Genomic DNA, 19,297 nt, shown 5'->3' with positions numbered 1-19,297 from the left:
AAAATTAGATCCATTAAAATACATGATGGAATCAACGGCTCTAAATGGTAGAATGGCGAGATGGCAAATTTTGCTTTCAGAGTTTGATATAGTCTATGTAAGTCAAAAGGCTATCAAAGGAAGTGCGGTGGCAGATTTCTTGGCCAGTAGAGCTTTGGAGGATTACAAGCCATTGAATTTTGATTTTCCAAATGAGGAGCTAATGTGTATAGCAGCAACTGAAGATTCGCCATGGAAGCTAAATTTTGATGGGGCTTCTAATGCAGTCGGAAATGGGATTGGGGCAGTCTTGGTATCCCCGAATGGCAACCATTACCCGTTCACGTGTAAGTTGGATTTTGACTGAACAAATAATATGGCTGAATACGAAGCATGCATCATGGGGCTCCAAGCGGCCATAGAAAGAGGCATAAAAACCCTAGAAGTATATGGAGATTCTGCGTTAGTAATCTATCAGCTAAGAGGTGAATGGGAGATAAGAGACCCTAAGTTGATCAATTATCGAATGGTAGTTTTGGGGTTACTAAGAGAGTTCGATGACATCACCTTCAACTATCTCTCACGAGATGAGAACCAGATGGCAGATGCTTTAGCGACCTTGGCTTCGATGACTAAGGCAAACAAAGAGGAAGAGATGAGACCAATTCAAATGAGTGTCTATGAATTTCCAGCTAGCTGTTGTAACCATAAAGAGGAAGAAAAGGGTGACAATCCTTGGTATCAGGATATATTGCGATATGTAAGAGATCGTAAATATCCAGCACAGGCATCTGAAAATGACAAACGAACCCTAAGAAGATTAACTTGTGACTATGTTTTGGACGGGGATGTTCTGTACAAGAGAAGGAAAGACCAAGCACTTTTGAGATGTGTCGATGCTGTGGAAGCCAAGCTAATTCTAGAAGAGGTCCATGAAGGTGTATGTGGTATGCATGCAAATGGGTTCACGATGCCAAGACAAATCATGAGGTTTGGCTATTACTGGGCCACTATGGAAGGAGACTGTATCAATTATGCCAAAAAATGCCATAAGTGTCAGATTTATGGGGAAAAATTCATATACCACCCTCACCTTTACATGTCATGACGTCTCCATGGCCATTTTCCATGTGGGGCATGGATGTCATCGGACCAATATCGCCGAAAGCTTCAAATGGACATCGGTTTATTTTCGTAGTGATTGACTACTTTACAAAATGGGTAGAAGCTACTTCTTACGCAAATGTTACCAAGTCAGCTGTAAGTCGATTTTTGAAGAAGGAAAGATCATATCCGACAACGCATTGAATTTGAACAACAAAATGATAGCAGAGGTTTGCGACCAGTTCAAAATCAAGCATCACAACTCTTCACCCTATCGTCCAAAGATCAATGGGGCAGTGGAGGCTGCCAATAAGAACATTAAGAAAATAGTGGGAAAGATGACTGAGACTTATAAGGATTGGCATGAAAAGTTACCGTTTGCACTTTTGGCTTATCGAACATCTGTTAGAACTTCTACTGGGGCAACTCTGTTCTCATTAGTTTACTGGATGGAAGTAGTTTTTCCTATTGAAGTGGAAATACCTTCTCTCCGAATTTTAACAAAGATAAAGTTAGATGAAGCTGAATGGGTTCAGTCTCGATATGACTAGCTAAACTTAATTGAGGAAAAGAGGTTGAAGGCTATCCGACATGGTCAGATGTACCAGAAGCGTATGATGCGAGCTTACGATAAAAAGGTTCGTCCAAGGGAATTCTATGAGGGGGACCTTGTGCTAAAGAAAATCCTCCCCATTCAGAAGGACTTTAGAGGAAAATGGATGCCAAATTGGGAGGGGCCATACGTCGTGAAGAAGGCTTTTTCTGGTGGTGCATTGATTTTGACAGAAATGGATGGAAAGAGCCTACCCAATCCGGCGAACTCAGATTCAGTCAAAAAGTACTTTGTCTAAAAGCGAAAAGAATCCAAGGTGAAAACCCACAAAGGGCGCCTTGAATTTTTTTTAAAAAAAATAGAGAGGCCAAGGTGAAAACCCACAAAGGGCACCTTGTGACCAAAGGGATTTTGAGTTGAAAACCCAAAAGGGCAGCTCAAATTTTGAAGGGCACATAGCAACCTTGCTATATTTGACTTGACAGAGAGTAAGGGACAGTGTACATTGGGGCATCAACAAAGTACTTTGGATCTTTTAAACACATGTCGAACAAAAAAAAAAGAGGGCTTCGGGGAGCTAATGTATAGATGCTCAAGCGGCGATATTTAGAGCATCTGATTTTTATCCTGTCTGCTATCTTTAGATTCTATTTCTTCTTAAAGATATGCTATCAGACTTATTTCCTTTGTACTGTTAACAATTCGAATCCAATTATTCTCAAAGATTTACTCACCTTCTGATATTTCTAAAGAATGTTGCATTGAAATAATGATAGATGAACTAAAATTTTCACAAACGAAGTTTTGCACATTACTTTGGAATTTCTAGATAATGCAAGAAACTAAAACAGGACAATTGTTTGAGAAATTTTCGTAAGTAAGGGATGAAGGAACTCGAGGGATTTCTTTCTTCCAATCCAAAAAGAAATGGATGATTCAATTCTTACAGACATCCTCAGTAGATCATAGCATTGGATGAAGGCCTACAAGCTGAAATTTTGAGAAAGACAAATGAAGGAATGAATAATGACACCCGAGATAGGGGTCATATTTACAGCACTTTGCATCATAACATGTTAAGGACATTCGACTCATTTCAATCATAGCATACTTAGGCATAGGCAAATACTCATCTTACAGGTCATGAAGATCAAAGATTTCAACATGGCAGGCCTGTGCTTATGGGAAACAAATTGAAGACAGCAGATCTAGACTTCAGACTTTTATGCTGAAGCAGATCCAAGATAATTTGGTTTTCTTGTGTTTACAAGGAACAAATTGAGGATATAGCAGATTTGACTCTCAGACGTTCTCAAATATAGCAGATCTAACCTTCAGATGTTTATACTGAAGCAAATCCAAGATGATTTGGTATTCTTGTGTTTACAAGGAACAAATCGAGGACATAGCAGATATGACTCTCAAAAGTTCTCAAATATAGCAGATCTAACCTTCAGGTATTTATACTAAAGCAGATCCAAGATGATTTGGTATTCTTGTGTTTACAAGGAACAAATCGAGGACATTGCAGATATGACTCTCGAATGTTATTAAACAAACTCAAGTGGATTTGGCATCCTTGTGCTTACAAGGGACAAATCGAGGACATAGCAGATTTGATTCTTAGACGTTCTCAGATATAGTAGATCTAACATTCAAATGTTTATACTGCAGCAGATCCAAGATGGTTTGGCATCTTTGTGCTTAGAAGGGACAAATCGAGGACATAGCAGATTTGACTCTCAAAAGTTCTCAAATGTAGCAGATCTAACCTTCAGATGTTTATACTGAAGTAGATCCAAGATGATTTGGCATCCTTGTACTTACAAGGAACAAATCGAGGACGTAGCAGATATGACTCTCGAATGTTCTCAAAACAGACTCAAACTGATAGAAGAAGCAGATTCGACATCTCTATGGTCGGCGGGGAGCAGATCAAAGATATCAACATAGTAGTCATAAAATTGAATTCCATTATTTGATAAAGCCGGTCAAATTGGGTCTTTCTATGAGTCTTTGCTTGATTCCTGTTACACAGCAATAAGCAAAGACGGGCAGCTGTAATAACCCAAATTTGACCGGGCCTTGAAACCCAAAACCAAAATTAAAATAAATACATGTTTATTTGTTAAAAAGTCCCTTTACAGCCAAAAAGCTAAAACCTACACTCAGTAGCCCAAATACCCTTTAAACTATCCCTTAACCCGTTTACACCCTTGACCCATTCCAATTACAACCTTGGCCCAAAAACCCAAAATTATCAGCTAGGGTTTTCAACCCTATCTCTTTCCCCTCGCGCCGCAACAGTTTCTGAAAGCTTCGGGAGCGTCGGTGCAACTCCCCAGATCGAGGCCATCAATGCATACTGACGCGCCATCAATGCGTCCGTCCCTTTTGTGACCGTCCAAGCACCGCAATCTCAGGCCTCTCTTCTAACCTTGGCACCACCATTAACGCCGAGATCATTGGGATACCTGCAAGAAAAGGAAACACAGCAGATACGAAGAGCAGGAAAAAGGAAACTAAAAAGTATCTCAGCGAATCAAGGTCAAAGATACAGTGAGCAAGAAATAGAAAGAAATCGAAGATTTCTTTCCCAATTTTGTAATAAATAGTGGCTATAAAAGCCCGAAAAACCAATGTAATAAGGCGGATTTTTAGGAGAATAAGGAAAATATACCGACATTCATTAGGAGAAATACAAGCGGTCCCTAAAAGGTGATTTATTTGTACCTTGTTCTTATTTTAGCATGCATATACAAATCACTCTAAGCAGAGATTGTTGAGTTTTAAAAAAGGAAAGAAAGTTACTGTATCATCTTTGGAAAGCGGAAGGGTTTTAGCCCTCGACCACCACTGTGCTGCGGGCGTGGAGGCGTGGGAACCAATGGACGGAGGTTCCACGAACTCGATGGCCAGCCCCTAGTCCTCTTGAAGATTCTATCTTTTTTTTAAAAACGATATCCAAAATGATTTTAAGCCTTAGTTTTGGCTTATATAGCCATAATAAAACGACACCGTTTTAGCTTAATCTGATAAGCTTAAAACGACGACGTTTAAGACCTCAGGATCCGCTTGTTGACCCGATTACCCGAATATGATCCGCGTGTTTTCTATTATTGGGATAATCTTCTAGTCGGTCCCCCTACATTTTCAATCCTTTTAATTTTATTTATTTTTATTTTCATTTGGGCCCTGGGCTTTTATATTTGTTTTGATTTAGTCCTAAACGACCTTTAAATTCGGTTCTACAAAACACAGTCGTTTTGGGATTAGGGTTTAAATTACCCAATGAGTCCCTCGACTTTCAATTTATGTTTTGATTAAATTCAAAAATTTTTACTATTTTACAAATTAGCCTTGTAATTTTATTTAAATTCAATTTTAACCCTTTCTTTTCATTTTATTTTCTTTATATAATTTATTTATTATAAAAATATACTTATATTATTACTAAAATACCATTTATATATTTATAAAACTTTTATTTATTATACATTGTTTACATATACGTATATTTATATTTTATTATATAGCATTTATTAGGTTTTATTTTTATATTACTTATTATTTTTTATATATATTATATATCACATATTACCAATTATACAAATTATATTATTTTATATATATATATATATATATATATATATTATTTTTAAAAATGTAAATTATTTTTATTAGATCATATCTTTAACTCACATTATATACACATTTCATTTTTTTTTTACTATACATATATTATTTCATTTTAAACTAATATTGTTATATTATGAAATCTCTTACATACTTTCAAACCAATATATTATTATATAATTATTATTCTATTATTCTTGTTACTATGTTATTATATTATATATTAAACACTATTGATATGAAATGTCTTGTTTTTTAATTGCATGTATATTTTGTTAGCAAACAATCATTTTTTATTAGTCCTTCTATATGTTTGGTATTTTATGTATCATGTATGTGTTAAATTTTTCATTATAATTATATGCATATTGACATTACATTTATTCTATTTGTATATCATGCATTATTTGATTATGTTTGATTTAATATCACGCATCATTTAAGAATTATTTCATATGTTTATATATCTTTTTATTCGTTCTCAATACATGCTATATATCTTTGTATGTATATTATTAATATTTGCAATTTTATATGTATGAATCTAATGTACGTTCTTTATATCATTGCCATCATTTTGTTTAAATGCACGTTTATTTACCAACTACAATAATATGTTACTATGTATGATTTATAATGTAATACAATTCCCTACGCATCATCTTTAAAAAGACAAGGCTCCAAAATTTTCGGAAAATATAAAGGCAATGCTTGGTGTTTGGAAGTTTCGAAAAAGTAGTGCCCTAACTTATTGGGTTGCGACTCTTCTCGTTAAGTTCGAATAGTCAAGTATCCTTCTAAGTTTTTAAAGGTTTTCAAAACGTAAGCGACTATCTTGGGACCGCAAAGCGATATGTCCTAACTTACGGGATGTAGCATTTTGTCGTTTCGAGATAGGGATTTTAAAAAGGGGGCTAACTTAGTGTCAATACTTTGATACAAGTGAACCCAAATTTTCAAAATCAAAATATTTTAAAGAGGATTACATCTTAAAATTTTTTTCAATTTCTGACATTAAAGACATTTGATAATCAATTAGGTACCAATTTTTGGGCGTTACGAAGGTGCTAATCCTTCCTCGTACGTAACCGGCTCCCGAACCCATTTTCAGATTTCGTAGACCAAAACTAATGATTTTAAAACAAAATATTTTAAAGGTGATCCAATCACACCTAAAAAGATTGGTGGCGACTCCCGTTTTCATGTTTTTTAAAATCAATTCCCATTTTCCAAAACTCGATTTGAAAATGGTTTCAACAATAGTAGTTCAGTACAATGGCATGCTTATCATGCTTTCTGATAAACAGTATCGAGGTATACCTTACATACTTTCAATTAACAGAATTAGTGGCATGTGTACATGCTCTTAATACAGTCAATGTCATACATGGTATGTAACATAACTACGTACATAACACAATTTTAGTCATGGAAAATTCACATGCACATCAAACAGTAATACAAAATTCAGCATGCTATACACACATTCCATTCAAAATTTCATCACCCAAATAGGACATTTAACAATCAAAGCTTTCAATTTAATTACGTACCTTGCTCGACACCTCATTTATATACATTTAGGCCATTCTGCCAAACCAATATCAATAATCAAATGACATTATTTAACTATATTTATTTAAGTTTTAGGTTATTTAAACTTGGGGAAGAGCCACACTTGATGAGTGTAAACACAAAGCCCTAACTTAAATTCGTAGCTCCTAGGACTTAAGTCTGATCAAGACACGCTTAGATCTATACACAATAGAAATTATTCATAAAAAATAAGGCCCCTAAAGCCCCTATAGGGTTCGGCCATGCAACAAATTTTTAACCAAAACTTCATATCTGAAGTGGAAAATTACCACTTACCTTCACTAGTTTATGACGGCTTGAAAACAAGCTCCCCAATTCTATGGCTGATTCATATGATTTGGATTCAAATCTTGAACATTTAAACTGTAACGCCCCAATTTTCGGGAATTCTGTGAATGTTGGAAAATTTTCATGCTTTAATTTTGTCATTTGTGAGTGAAATTATGAAATAGGACCTATGTGAAAATGTTTGAAAATGCTATAGGCTAAATTGAAGTGGCCAAATAAATAGGAGTGCAAAATAGGAGGATTTGCATGACAAACCTCCCATTTTACATGAAGTGGCCAGCCATCATGTTGTTGTAGACAATATGAGCACTCGATATCCATAATTCATGGTACAAATTAATAATGGGTTAGGTAAATGTTCCATGATAATGGGTTAGGTAAATGTTTCATGATAATGGGTTAGGTAAATGTTCCATGATGGGAATTTCATGTCTTTTGTATTAAAGAATTAAATGGATGAAATATGAAATTTTATTAAAAGAAAAAGGGGTGAAAAGAACAAAGTTTTGTCCATCTTTGTTCATCATAGCCTAAAGTTAGAAAAGAGAAAGGAGAGGAGGAAGCTCTTGAATGTTCGGTCACTTGGGGAAGAAAAATTGAAGGAAAGTTCATGGTAGTTTGCTTTTATTTTGAGGCTCATGAGTTCTTCTTGATTCTACCTTAAATCTTGAAGCATATTTTGGTTTTTAGTTGTGTTGTGAGCATTTAGTCATGAATTAAAACGAAATAAATGGTTGTTGTTTCATGTTCTTTTGATGAAAAATGGAAGATAGGTGAAGTTGAGCCAAACAAATGAGCATGCATGTGCCTTAGATGCTAAGGGGAAATATCAGCTAACATGTTGTGCTTTAAAATGATGAAATGGAGATTATACTTAAGTAAAATCATAGATATGTGATGATTCATTGGTGATATACATGTTTAAATAATATGCATGCAAGTTATGTGTGAAAGAGTGAATTTGGTAATAAATCTGCTTGAGACAGCAGCAGTAACGTGACTTTGGAAAATTACCATAAATTGTGGGAGATGAATTAGAAGCTGAATAAATTATGTAATTAAAGCTTGTTGAGTCTAGTTTCAAATGAAATAAACGAGAACATATTTTGAATTTTGTACAATGAGAAATTTTAATTGTAATGAAGAGTGGTCAGATTAGTCAAACAGTGAAACATGCGAAACTTTGAGAAAAATCTAGTATTGATTGGCCAAACCAAAAATTCTGAAAATTTTATGGATATAAGATATATGAGTCTATTTTCAGGGAAAATTAATGGCACTTGATTTGGAGTTTCGTAGCCCCAGTTATAAATGATTTAGTGACTGTTGCTCAGGAAGACAGCTTGCAGTAAAATTATGATTATGTGGTAAGCATTGACAAAAATTTGTTAATGAGTTGCTTATTGATTTCTTATAAGCTTACTATGATCTGTAGGTGTGGTTGGCCAAATATTGTAAGGGGTTAATATGTAGTTTGTATTTGAATAGTTAGATTAACATGTTAGTAATCCAATTGTAGGCGGTTCGTGTTTGGATCTCGTCAGCATATCGTCGCAAACAGGTGTGTAACTAACACCTTCTTTCTTAGTTTGGATCGGCAAAAGTCGAAAAGCCGAAATGCCGAAAACTGGTATTTTGTAGATTTGCAAGTGTACGAATGCTCGTGAGGTAAATCGATTAATGTTTTTGGTAAGCTGCAAAATTTGGACTGCAAAGTGCATGATTTCTGTGCCCTCGATATTTTTGGGCTTAATGGGCCAAAATTGGAATGATGGGCCAACGGGCCCAATTCGGTAAGAACCCTCGGTACGTGATTCTGTTAGTACGTGAAAAGTAGGAATATGCATGAAAAAACCTAAAATAGATAAATTACTGAAATACCTTTAAAAGTGGAAAATTTATAGTTTTACCCCTAGTAGATAAATTACCGAAATACCCCTAGGGTTAAATTGACCTAAATGCGCGTTTGACTGTTGTTATTTACTGAATGTCATGTTGTTATTATCTAATGCATGGGATTGGGATATTGACGAAGGAAGTACTGAAAGTGGCTTGTCCACGTACTGGAGGCTTTGCCTCAATTTATCGTTAAGCGAGCAAAGAAGGTCAAGAATCGTGGAGTGTTAAATTTGGGTGGGTTGAGCTATTCCCCACATGGAGTGTAGAGCTGGTACGGGTAGAATGTAGTGGTTGGTGGGTTGAGTAGTCTCCCCAAATGGGCTTGCATATGTTATTGATGTTGCATGTATTTTGAAATGGGTCTATGGGCCATCTTGTTATCTGAATAAGGGCTAAGGCCCGGTTTATTATAATCTGAAAAGGGCTCGTCCATTACCTTTATTACTGAATGGGCTTAGACCCAATAGGCTTGGTGACTTGGGCTTTGAATGGGTTTTCCTTACACATCGAGTTTCCCCAAACTCACCCCTTTTATTTTCATCCACGCAGAAATCCCCAACCATAGTGGGCTTGGAGTCGTGAGGGAATTTGAGTGGCCACCCATTCGAAAGTTTGGTTTTCTTCGGTGAACTAGACATCCTATTATTTACGTTGAGGTTTGGGTTTTAAATGTAATAAGGCCGCTTAATTATTTTTGATGGTTTTAATATGTATTACTAAGATAGGTATTACTTATTTTAACTGTTGAAATTGGATAGCTTCAGACGCGTTTTCAAAAAAAACAACAATTGATTTCAAAATAACACGACAACAAGCAAAGCTTCCATAATGAAAGTATTTTCCAAAATTAATCACTTTTCCTAAAATGACTTAATCAAATCTGTTTCCTAGAAATATATATGACGTTAAGGTGTGGCAATGGCGGTGTGCATGTCAGGATCGATCCGAAGGAGCTTGGTACTTAAGTAGTCCGATAGACTCACCTCCTCTTTTAGGTTTCCTACGGTGCACTGACTTCCATTCACTTTAACCTATAATGAAATTATCTTTTAAAACACTAAGTAGGTTTTCTAGATCAACAATATAAAATTTTTGAGCGCTCGATGTGGCATGTCGGATCTGGCCATAACGTCTGGGTCGGGTTTGGGGTGCTACATTTAGTGGTATCAGAGCCTAGGTTGCAATAACTCAGCTGTGGAATGGCTTTACAAAAACAAAGATTTTCAAAAAAAAATTATAAAGATTGCGAAAAACGCAATTTTCAAAATTTAAATCTTTAGAAGGTAGCATTCCGAATCTCCGGCCCAACCTGTAAGTATTACTCTGAACTCTTCTGAATATTTTTCGACTTATCATGCATCTTTGAAATCCTGCTAGGATACTCTAGATAGGATGATCTGAAACCATAGGAAAATCGATAAGAGATCAAATCGTAGCTAGACTTGATTCTGTTAAAACAAACTCGAACTCTTATGTCGATTCATAAAACATCTGTAATAAACACTGGAATATTAATTGATGCATAAAAATTCGTAATCAAGATAATACGATATGAGTACAAGAGGCCGTGGACAGAGCCGAGAAAGTGCTCGAGCGAGGTCTTCGTCTTCAATACATATGCCGGCGGTGGATACACCGGTACCACTAACAACAGAGGTAGAGTCTCATGACCACGGTGCCGGGGATGATGGCCTATCACAGGCAATGCTTCGTGTTCTGGAAAGGGTTGCCGGGGCAAGTGCGGGCAATGGAGTTCGGGGATCTATTTCTGAACGACTTCGGGCCAACAGAGCGGAGATCTTTAGGGGTGTGTCTGGTATCGCCTCGAATGTGGCAGAATATTGATTGGAGGCCACAGAACGGATTATGGACAACTTGGACTGCTCTGAGGAGATTGTGAGTGGGGTATCTGTACTAAGTCCTTTGGGTCACTTGGTTAGGATAGACAAACTGTATAGGGATGTACCCTTAGAAACTCAAGGTAGGATTTTCCCTGGAGATCTACTGGAGTTACCGTTCGGAGAGTTTGATCTCATTTTGGGAATGGACTAGCTTGTTAAGCATAAAGCGACCCTGGATTGTTCTACTAAATGAATAGTGTTAAGGACCAAAAAGGATAAGGAGGTTATGGTGATAGGTGAGTGAAGGGATTATTTGTCCAATGTGGTGTCGGCATTAAGAGCCAAGAAGTGGATTCGAAAAGGTTGTGAGGCCTATTTGGCATTTGTAAGTCAGTCGAAAGAGGAGGGACTGACAGTGGATAAGGTTAGGACTGTAAAGGAGTTCCAAGATGTTTTTCCAGAAGAGCTTACAGGATTGCCTCCGAACCGAGAAGTGGAGTTTGGAATCGACTTATTGCCTGGAACGAAACCAGTGTCTATCGCACCGTATAGAATGGCACCGAAGGAGTTGGTGGACCTAAAGGCACAAATTCAAGAGTTGTTGGATAGGGGCTTCATTAGGCCAAGCGTTTCTCCATGGGGAGCACCGGTGCTATTTGTGAAAAAGAAGGATGGTACGATGCGGATGTGCATTGATTATCTCCAGTTGAACAAACTGACGATTAAGAATAAGTATCCACTGCCAAGGATTGATGATCTGTTCGACCAGCTTAGAGGAGCTTCTGTATTTTCCAAGATCGACCTTCGATCTGGATATCATCAGTTAAGGGTCAAGGAGGCAGATATCCATAAGACAATATTCAGGACTCGGTATCGTCATTACGAGTTTCTGGTTATGCCATTTGGACTGACGAATGCTCCAGCAGCATTTATGGATCTGATGAATCGTGTGTTCCAACCATTTTTAGATCAGTTCGTAGTCGTCTTTATTGACGATATCCTGGTATATTCTAAAACTGAAGCGAAACATGATGAGCATCTCCGTATAGTGTTGCGAGTGTTAAGAGAGAAGGAACTCTTCGCGAAGTTCAGCAAGTGTGAATTTTGGTTGAGGAAGGTAACCTTCTTAGGACATGTGGTCTCTGCCGAAGGGATTAAGGTGGACCCTCAAAAGATTGAAGCAATTTTGGAGTGGAAGCCACCTAGGACGGTGTCGAAAATTCGAAGTTTCCTAGGGTTGGCAGGATACTATAGAAGGTTTGTGGAAGGTTTTTCTATGATGGTAGCACCTCTGACAAAACTCATAAGGAAAGGAGTACCGTTTGTGTGGACTAAGAAGCAGCAGGAAGCTTTTGAGAAGTTGAAGAAAGTTCTGACTGAAGCACCTGTGTTGATTCAGCCGGAGTCTGGGAAGGATTTTAGTGTGTACAGTGACACATCACACGTGGGTTTGGGCTGCGTGTTAATGCAAGAGGGTAAGGTGGTTGCATATGCATCACGACAGCTTAAGCCTCATGAGGGGAACTATTCGACTCATGATTTAGAGTTGGCAGCAGTGATATTTGCACTTAAGATTTGGAGACATTACTTGTACGGAGAAAGGTGTATTATATACACTGACCATAAGAGTCTTAAGTATTTGTTGACTCAGAAGGAGCTGAACCTTAGGAAAAGGAGATGGATTGAGTTACTTAAGGATTATGACTGTTCGATCGAGTATCACTCAGGCAAGGCTAATGTGGTAGCCGATGCTCTAAGTCGTAGAGCTGTATCTGATCTAAGAGCAATGTTTGCTCGTGCGAGTCATATGATGATGGAAGTCTGCTATTGGTGAGTTGCAAGTGAGGCCAACCTGGTGGATCAGATTAAGGAAAAGTAGTTGAACGATGAGTCTTTGGTCGCTCGTTTCCAACAAGTTAAGGAAGGGGAAACTTCTGAGTTTGGGTTAAATGGCGAAGGAGTTCTGTGTTTCTGAGGAAGAATTTGTGTTTCGAAGGACTCTGATTTGAGGTAGACAATATTGAAGGAAGCTCATAGAGGACTTTGTGCCATGCATCCTGGAGGGAACAAGTTGTATCACGACTTGCGAGAATTGTACTGGTGGCTTGGACTTAAACGAGAAGTAACAGAGTTTGTAGGGAAATGTCTGACATGCCAGCAAGTGAAAGCTGAGCATCAATTACCTTCTGGACTGTTGCAGTAGTGAAGATACCACTTTGGAAGTGGGAGAGGGTAACCATGGACTTTTTGAGTGGGCTGCCCTTGACACCATCGAAGAAAGACTCAGTGTGGGTGATTGTGGATAGGTTGACCAAATCGGCCCATTTTATACCTGTTCGTACTGACTTTTCACTTCAAAAGTTAGCCAAGTTGTATGTGGCGGAGATTGTGCGACTTCATGGAGTCCCAGTTTCAATTATTTCTGATCGGGATCCCATATTTACATCTCGGTTTTGGCAAAAGTTGCATGAGGCATTGGGGACGCGATTGAATTTTAGTACGGCTTTCCATCCCCAGACTGATGGTCAATCAGAAAGGGTTATTCAGATTCTGGAGGACATGTTGAGGGGATGCATGATTGATTTTTGAGGTAGTTGGGAGGATTACTTGCCGTTGGCAAAATTTGCATACAATAACAGCTACCAAGCAAGTACTCAGATGGCTCCATATGAGGCACTTTATGGGCAGAGATGTAAATGCGCCTACGTGTTGGACAGAGTTGGGTGAACGACAAGTGCTTGGACCGGAGTTGGTGGCAGATACTGAAAGTAAGGTTAAGTTGATAAGAGATCAATTAAAGGAGGCATCTGATAGACAGAAGTCGTATGCGGACCTAAAGCGTAAAGAGATAGAGTTCGCAGTTGGGGATATGGTTTTCTTAAAGGTTTCACCTTGGAAAAAGATCTTGAGATTCGGCAAGAAAGGCAAATTGAGTCGCGGTTTATAGGGCCTTATCGGGTTCTTAGGCGGGTAGGGCCAGTAGCGTATCAGTTAGAGTTACCACCAGAGTTAGACAGAATCCATGACGTCTTTCATGTGCCTATGTTAAGACGATATCGATCGGATCCCTCACATGTTGTGCCAGTTGAGGAGATTGAAGTAAGGACTGATTTGACCTTTGAGGAAGAACCCATACAAATTTTAGATCGAGAGGTTAAAGTTCTAAGAAGGAAGTCGGTTCCGTTGGTAAAAAAATCTTGTGGGCGTAATCATGGAAGGAAGAAGCTACTTGAGAATCGAGGAAGAGACTATCGTCAACAATACCCTCAACTATTTGGATCAGGTAAATTTCGAGGCCAAAATTTCTTTAAGGGGGTAGAGTTGTAACGCCCCAATTTTCGAGAATTCTGTGAATGTTGGAAAAATTTCATGCTTTAATTTTGTCATTTGTGAGTGAAATTATGAAATAGGACCTATGTGAAAATGTTTGAAAATGCTATAGGCTAAATTGAAGTGGCCATATAAATAGGAGTGCAAAATAGGAGGATTTGCATGACAAACCTCCCATTTTACATGAAGTGGCCAGCCATCATGTTGTTGTAGACAATATGAGCACTTGATATCCATAATTCATGGTACAAATTAATAACGGGTTAGGTAAATATTCCATGATAATGGGTTAGGTAAATATTTCATGATAATGGGTTAGGTAAATGTTCCATAATAATGGGTTAGGTAAATGTTCCATGATGGGAATTTCATGTCTTTTGTATTAAAGAATTAAATGGATGAAATATGAAATTTTATTAAAAGAAAAAGGGGTGAAAAGAACAAACTTTTGACCATCTTTGTTCATCATAGCCTAAAGTTAGAGAAGAGAAAGGAGAGGAGAAAGCTCTTGAATGTTCGGTCACTTGGGGAAGAAAAATTGAAGGTAAGTTCATGGTAGTTTGCTTTTATTTTGAGGTTCATGAGTTCTTCTTGATTCTACCTTAACTCAAGAAGCATATTTTGGTTTTTAGTTGTGTTGTGAGCATTTATTCATGAATTAAAACGAAAGAAATGGTTGTTGTTTCATGTTCTTTTGATGAAAAATAGAAGATAGGTGAAGTTGAGCCAAACAAATGAGCATGCATGTGCCTTAGATGCTAAGGGGAAATATCGGCTAACATGTTGTGCTTTAAAATGATGAAATGGAGATTATACTTAAGTAAAATCATAGATATGTGATGATTCATTGGTGATATACATGTTTAAATAACATGCATGCAAGTTATGTGTGAAAGAGTGAATTTGGTAATAAATCTGCTTGGGACAGCAGCAGTAACGTGACTTTGGAAAATCACCATAAATTGTGGGATATGAATTAGAAGCTGAATAAATTATTTAATTAAAGCTTCTTGAGTCTAGTTTTAAATGAAATAAACGAGAACATATTTTGAATTTTGTACAATGAGAAATTTTATTAGTAATGAAGAGTGGTCAAATTAGTCAAACATTGAAACATGCGAAACTTTGAGAAAAATTTGGTATTGATTAGCCAAACCAAAAATTCTGAAAATTTTATGGATATAAGATATATGAGTCTATTTTCAGGAAAAATTAACGGTACTTGATTTGGAGTTTCGTAGCTCCAGTTATAAATGATTTAGTGACTGTTGCTCAGGAAGACAGCTTGCAGTGAACTTATGATTATGTGGTAAACATTGACAAAAATTTGTTAATGAGTTGTTTATTGATTTCTTATAAGCTTACTATGATCTGTAGGTGTGGTTGGCCGAATATTGTAAGGGGTTAATACGTAGTTTGTATTTGAATAGTTAGATTAATGTGTTAGTAATCCAATTGTAGGCGGTACGTGTGTGGATCTCGTCAGCATATCGTCGCAAACAGGTGTGTAACTAACACCCTCTTTCTTAGTCTGGATCGGCAAAAGTCGAAAAGCCGAAATGCCGAAAATCGGTATTTTGTAGATTTGCGAGTGTGCGAATACTCGTGAGGTAAATCGATTAATGTTTTTGGTAAGCTGCAAAATTTGGACTGCAAAGTGCATGATTTATATGCCCTCGATATTTTTGGGCTTAATGGGCCAAAATTGGAATGATGGGCCAATAGGCCCAATTTGGTAAGAACCCTCGGTACATGATTTTGTTAGTACGTGAAAAGTAGGAATATGCATGAAAAACCCTAAAATAGATAAATTACTGAAATGCCTTTAAAAATGGAAAATTTACAGTTTTACCCCTAGTAGATAATTACCGAAATACCCCTAGGGTTAAATTGACCTAAATGCATGTTTGACTGTTGTTATTTACTGCATGCCATGTTGTTATTGTCTGATGCATGGGATTGGGATATTGACGGAGGAAGTACTGAAAGTGGCTTGTCCATGTACTGGAGGCTTTGCCTCAATTTTACTGTTAACTGAGCAGCAAGGCTGCAACTGTGGAGTGTTGGGCTAGGTGGGTTGAGCTATTCCCCACATAGAGTGTAGGGCTGGTACGGGTGGAGTGTAGTGGTTGGTGGGTTGAGTAGTCTCCCCAAATGGGCTTGTATATGTTATTTGATGTTGCATGTATTTTGAAATGGGCCTATGGGCCATACTGTTATCTGAATAAGGGGCTAAGGCCCAGTTTATTGTAATCTGAAAAGGGCTCTGGTCCAGTACCACTATTACTTGAATGGGCTTAGGCCCAATAGGCTTGAGCTGACTTGGGCTTTGAATGGGTTTTCCTTACACACTGAGTTTCCCCAAACTCACCCCTTTTATTTTCATCCACGCAGGAAATCCCCAACCATAGTGGGCTTGGAGCTGTGAGGGAATTCGGAGTGGCCACCCGTTTTGAAAGTTTGGTTTTCTTCTAATGAACTGGACATCCTATTATTTACGTTGAGGTTTGGGTTTTTAAATGTAATAAGGCCGCTTAATTATTTTTGATGGTTTTAATATGTATTACTAAGATAGGTATTACTTATTTTAACTGTTGAAATTGGATAGCTTTAGGGCGCGTTTTCAAAAAAAAACCAACAATTGATTTCAAAATAACACGACAACAAGCAAAGCTTCCGCAATGAAAGTATTTTCCAAAATTAATCACTTTTCCTAAAAATGACTTAATCAAATCGGTTTCCTAGAAATATACATGACGTTAAGGTGTGGCAATGGCGGTGTGCATGTCTAGGATCAGATCCGAAGGGAGCTTGGTACTTAAGTAGTTCGATAGACTCACCTCCTCTTTTCCGGTTTCCTACCTGGTGCACAGCTTCCATTCACTTTAACCTATAATGAAATTATCTTTTAAAATACTAAGTAGGTTTTTCTGGATCAACAATATAAAATGTTTTGAACGCTTCGATGTGGCATGTCGGATCTGGCCATAACGTCTGGGCCGGGTTTGGGGTGCTACATAAGCACCAAGGAAATGATAACTCGTTAAATTCAACCATATTAGAATATATAAAATAAAAAAAGAGAACTACTTAGACTCGATCGAATTAACCGAAAAATTCTGCACTTACAAAGATCTATGACGACAAAAAAATAATAAAGATTAGAGGAATAGAAAATATGAGCGACGATGACAAAAGGTGGTGGTGTTTTGGAGGGTGAAAAGGCTACTGATGTGTGAAAATGACTGTAAAAAAAAAAAAGAATAGTAAGGTTCGAATTTTAGGAAGAAGGGAAGATGAGCAGAAAAATAAAATCAAAAGGGAGGAGAAGAAGAAAAAAAAGGAAAAAAATAGAGAGGGGGGAGAGGTAGGGTACGAAACAAGAGGATAAAAAGTGAAAAAACTAAACACAGTATTAATTTAATATTTAAAAAGAAAGTTGATAGCTTTTAGATAATTTAGATAATCTTTTTTTAGTAAACAAGTTAATCAGGTTTCCAAAGTTTGAGTCAGACTGAAATCTGACAACTGATAAGAGAATGGTGGCACAGGCTTAAAAGAAAGAAAGAAAAGAAAATTTACGAGCAAGGGAATTCAAATTCAGGTCTCTAATCCAATTACATACTACTTTATCACTAGGCTAATTATTCATTCTTGATAGTATCTTACAATTTCATCAATAATAAAATCAGTATATGAAAAATGGAGGAAAACAAGGAAGGACTTCAATGTCACAACATCACTTGCTTGATGTTACGACCTACAACCGTTTAACATACAATGTTAGAACCTTAAGAAGCCAGTTTTACAACCCACACTTTTCTGACCTGCCATGTCACAAGTTCATTCAATCCAATGTCGTAACTCACACCTCTTTGACTTCCCTAGGAATTGCTTTGATCAACGTTATTGTTGTTGTAACACCCCTAACCCATTACCATCGCTGGATTAGGGTATAGAGCTACTGTACAAAACGAAATCTTTAAATTCAAAACTAAACAAATTAAATATAATTTCCTATACCAGGATCAATTCAAATAAAATATACACATTTGGGCCATAAATCGAGCTTTCGGGGCCCTATAAACAAGTTAACAGCAATCGAGGATCAATTTGAACAAATCTAAAAATTTTAAGAAAAACATGAAAATTGGGAAAACAGAGGTCACACGGCCGTGTGACATAGACCAAACCGTGTGGGCATTCATAGTAGGGATACACGGTTGTGTCCCAGCCCGTGTGAGTATTCGAAATAGGGTCACACAACCGTGTCACAGGCCATGTGCCAGATCGTACTTAAAACTGTTTTGGAAGGCACTACCGTATGGTAGACCGTGTCTTAGACTATATGAAACCTGCACCTATCAACGATAAAGACACATGGCCATGTGATTAGACCGTGTGACACACGACCGTGTGACAGCCCGTGTTCCAGGCTGTGTGTACCAAAAGGTAATTTAAAACACAAGTTTACCAAAAATGCTTCCTTGAGCCACAAGTGTACCTTTTTCCAACCTTTAGACCTGTTCAATACACATCTAGAAAAATGAAAACATGCCAAAATTACACATACACAACACATTTTCATCAATCAACCAATGTAACCTCATTGGTACCAGATATACACATCCAAATAGCCCAACTTTATATCATGGTTTTATAATTTCAATCTACACCAAACACTTAAAATTCATCCATAATAACCTCATATAAACATAGTTCAAACTATAAACTTAGTTTACACATAAAAGTAACCAAAATGATCTATACTTCCTAAACATTATAAGTCTAAACAACTATTTACAGAAAAGACATATGTAACATCCTAAAATTTTGGTCTTTGTTTTGTTAATTTTTTCATCAATAAAATATCTACTTCAGTGGTTGGGGAGATTTAGTTTCGTGGTGAAGGTCCGGTGTTTGAATCTTTGTGTCAACCAGATTAATCTTTTTATTGGTTCAAGTATAAGGCCAACCTTATTGCGTGGTTTTATTCAATGGAAACATTTGAATAGGTGATGAGTGTAGGGTATTGGGATATGTTTGAATATCCTTAGGATAATAGTAGAAA

General features: G+C 37.2%; 1 long non-coding RNA gene across 1 annotated transcript; it reads left to right on the top strand.

The window, feature by feature from the left end:
* Positions 1-8,723: 8,723 nt before the first annotated feature.
* Positions 8,724-16,826, top strand: LOC128290684 (uncharacterized). Its single transcript, XR_008280472.1, has 2 exons — positions 8,724-8,949; positions 16,621-16,826. It is a non-coding gene; the product is annotated as an uncharacterized LOC128290684 (long non-coding RNA).
* Positions 16,827-19,297: the final 2,471 nt, after the last annotated feature.

Source organism: Gossypium arboreum, chromosome 3 (genome assembly GCF_025698485.1).
Source record: "Gossypium arboreum isolate Shixiya-1 chromosome 3, ASM2569848v2, whole genome shotgun sequence".
NCBI lineage: Eukaryota > Viridiplantae > Streptophyta > Magnoliopsida > Malvales > Malvaceae > Gossypium > Gossypium arboreum.
Note: the sequence above shows the minus strand (reverse complement) of the source record. Positions and strands in the feature narration are given on the sequence as shown.